Genomic DNA, 4,298 nt, shown 5'->3' on the forward strand with positions numbered 1-4,298 from the left:
CTCCATGCAGATGATAGTTGAAAGTATATATTCCTTTTGATTGACTTCTTTAATGTCTCCTCTCATGCCCGTGGCTCAGTGAGGTCTGCCTAAAAAGTTAAGCCACCATTGCCTGAATTCCTAATCAGTATTTAATCTTTTTCCTTATGTCCCCAAACCCAGTCCAGGCCCTGGTGGCACCCTCTGATAAATCCTTCAGGAAGCTGAGCAAAATTCTCTGCATCCCACACAGTTATTGCGTCATCTAATGATTCCCACAGCTCTCAACTTCTAATAGCACAAGAGTGCCCTCCAGTGTTCCACACGATGCATTCAGGGGCAAAGAGAAGAGAGCTGGGAACCTTTGCTTTCAACCAGCATCATTGCCCTGTTGCTCTTAATTCAGGGGAAATTTCACCAGCAACGTGCAACCCCAGGTTAGGAAGGACTCTAGAGACCCGATTCTGACAGAACATGAAAAGGGTCTGGCAAGCTCGATTCTCTTAGGCAATAATTTTTTTTCAGTAGCCCCACCAGTTAGGAGACAGCTTATAGTGCCATTGGTTGACTAAAAAGAATAGGCCCTTTATTCTGAGTTCTCAGAGAGTCTCAGGGGAAACTACTAGATGGATCAGTCAGAATAGTATTATTTTTTCAGAAATAATAAGCCTGAGGATAGGAGGGGAGGGGCAAGATAGGGATAGGGGATTAAGAGGTACAAACTACTATGTATAAAATAAATAAACTACAAGGATATACTGTACAACACAGGGAATATAGCAATATTTTAAAATAACTTTAAATGGAGTACAATTTATAAAAATTCTGAATCACTATATTGTATAAGGTATACAATATAATAGAGTATTGTAAATCAACTGTACCTCAATTAAAAATTAAAAAAATAATAAGCCTCAGGGCATGAATACAAATGTGTACACAAAACTAGAGAAATAGAGGAACCCATGCCAGAGGACTCCTGGACACACTAATCTCTGAATACGTACCAAAGCAGAGCTAACCACTTTGCCCATATGTACCATCTCCACCATTGGAAACTCCTACTAACCAGGGTCCCAGGGTAAGAGTAGAAGGTTCACCTTTTACTCTTACCTGCCAAGGGCAGTGGGAAGGGCATTTCATAACACAGAACTCTGGGTGGTGTGCTCTGGCCTTTACACTGGTGACAAGATCCAAGGTTATCCTAGTTTAAATGGAAACTCTTTAAATATCCCATGTTGGGAGGGATAGAGATAATTGAATTAACATGCTCATAAGATAACATGCAAAAAAACCCAGTATTGTCAGCGTGTTATTGCTCATAACCCATTCCCTGGTCTATTGCCTTTACAGATAGAGATCCAAGTGCCCCGGATCTTAAGAAAACCTTTGTTTTTCATCTTACTTTGCACTTCTGCCTAAGTTCTCTAGCTCTGCCCACTATGGCCCTACACCATCTGTCACTTCCTTGCCTGAGATTCCAGACAAGTCTGCCACTTACCAGAAGGCACTTTCAGAATTGAAGGCAAAACTACACGTGAATATGATTAATCTGGGATCTGGGGCCCACTATTATGTCAAGCACTTGAATAGTTTCTCTAAGCCCAAGGCCAAGTCCTTCCAATAACATACAGATAACTTATAGGAGAAGTACGTCAGACCCCTGTACTAGTCTTATACAAAATGGAGAGTTCTGCCTCTTCCAGGCATTACCTCAGCCTCATGGCAATAAGCTTCTGACCACACCTATTGATTCAGGACCTGTCAGATCATCTTGGCAAAGCATAGCTTCTTTTAAAAATCATTTTTTTGAGATATAGTATACATACAATAAAATTCACCCATTTTGAGTATACTTTATAAAGAGTTCTGACAAGTTTATATACCCCCTGGAAGTAACAACTACCATAGCCAAAATATAAAAGATTTTCATTACCCCCAGAAGTTCCCTTGTGCCGATCTCAGTCAACTAGCACCCCAATCCAAGCCGCAGGCAACCATGAATATGCTTTCATCAGAATAGATTTATCATTTCTGGAGTTTCATATAACAGAAGTATATACTATGTACTCTTTTGTGTCTATCTTCTTTCACATAATATTTTTGAGATTCATCCATGTTATTGCATACAGAGGTAGCTTATTACTTTGAATTGCTAAGTAGGATTCCATTTTATGGATATATCACAATTTTTTCAGTTCAGCTGTTGATGGAAATTTAGGTTGTTTCCAGTTTTGACCATTTTCAACAAAGCTGTTATGAACATTCACATATAATTCATTGTGAAGACATATGTTTTATTTTCTCTTGGGTAAATACCTAAGAATTGAATTGCTGGGTCAAAGAGTAAATGTGTATTATTTTATCAGAATTTGGCAAAGTGGTTTGCCATTTTACAATCCCACCACAATGCAGGAGAGTTCCAGTTGCTCCACATTCTTGTCAATACCTGGAGTTTTCAGGCTTTTTAAATTTTACTCATTTTAGTCATACAGAGTGAAGTAAGTCAGAACGAGAAAAACAAATATCATATATTAACGCATATATGTGGAATCTAGAAAAATGGTATAGGTGATCTTATTTGCTAAGCAGAAATAGAGACACAGACGTAGAGAACAAATGTATGGATACCAAGGGGGAAACGGGTGGGGAGGGAGGAGTTGGGAGATTGGGATTGACACACATATATGCTATTGATACTATGTACAAAATAGATAACAAATGAGAACATACTGTATAGCACAGGGAACTCTACTTAATGCACTGTGGCGCCCTCAATGGGAGGGTAATCCAAAAAGGAGGGGATATATGTATATGTGTGGCTGATTCATTTTGCTGTGCAGTAGAAGCTAACACAACATTGTAAAGCAACTATACTCTAATTAAAAAAAAAAGACCAAAAAAATTTTACTCATTTTAAAGGGTTTATATTTGTATACCATGGTGGCTTTAACTTACATTTCCCTAGTGACTAAAGACGTTGAGTATCTTTTCATATGCTTTTTGGCCATTGCTATATATTCTTTTGCAAAAATTGATAAACCATTAGCCAGACTAATCAAGAAAAAAAGGGAGAAGACTAAATCAATAGAATTAGAAATGAAAAACGAGAAGTAACAACTGACACCGCAGAAATATAAAGGATCATGAGAGATTACTACAAGCAACTCTATGCCAATAAAATGGACAACCTGGAAGAAATGGACAAATTCTTAGAAATGCAGTACCTGCTGAGACTGAAACAGGGAGAAACAGAAAATATGAACAAACCAATCACAAGCACTGAAATTGAAACTGATTAAAAATCTTCCAACAAACAAAAGCCCAGGACCAGATGGCTTCACAGGTGAATTCTATCAAACATTTACAGAAGAGTTAACACCTATCCTTCTCAAACTCCTCCAATATACAGCAGAGGGAGGAACACTCCCAAACTCATTCTACAATCCCACCGTCACCCTGATACCAAAACCAGACAAAGATGTCACAAAGAAAGAAAATTACAGGCCAATATCACTGATGAACGTAGATGTAAAAATCCTCAACAAAATACTACCAAACAGAATCCAACAGCACATTAAAAGAATCATACACCATGATCAAGTGGGGTATATCCCAGGAATGCAAGGATTCTTCAATATACGCAAATCAATCAACGTGATACATCATATTAACAAATTGAAGGACAAAAACCACACGATCATCTCAATAGATGCAGAGAAAGCTTTTGACAAAATTGAATACCCATTTATGATAAAAACCCGGCAGAAAGTAGGCATAGAAGGAACTTTCCTCAACATAATAAAGGCCATATATGACAAACCCACAGCCAACATCATCCTCAATGGTGAAAAACTGAAAATATTTCCATTTATGACCACCTAGAGGGATGGAATAGGGAGGGTGGGAGGGAGGGAGACGCAAGAGGAAAGAGATATGGGAACATATGTATATGTATAACTGATTCACTTTGTTATAAAGCACAAACTAACACACCATTATAAAGCAATTATACTCCAATAAAGATGTTAAAAAAAAAGAAGACATACAGATAGCCAAAAAGCACATGAAAAGATACTCAACATCACTAATTATCAGAGAAATGCAAATCAAAACTACAATGAAGTATCATCTCATACCAGTCAGAATGGCCATCATCAAAAAGTGTACAAACAATAAATTCTGGAGAGGGTGCCGGCAAAAGAGAACCCTCCTACACTGGTGGTGGGAATGTAAATTGATACAGCCACTATGGAGAATCTAAAAAAAAAATGTGGCCATCAAGAACCTAGGCACAAGACAGGAATAAAGACACAGAC

The sequence above is a fragment of the Neophocaena asiaeorientalis genome, unplaced genomic scaffold, assembly GCF_003031525.2.
Source record: "Neophocaena asiaeorientalis asiaeorientalis breed wild unplaced genomic scaffold, Neophocaena_asiaeorientalis_V1.1 scaffold13, whole genome shotgun sequence".
NCBI lineage: Eukaryota > Metazoa > Chordata > Mammalia > Artiodactyla > Phocoenidae > Neophocaena > Neophocaena asiaeorientalis.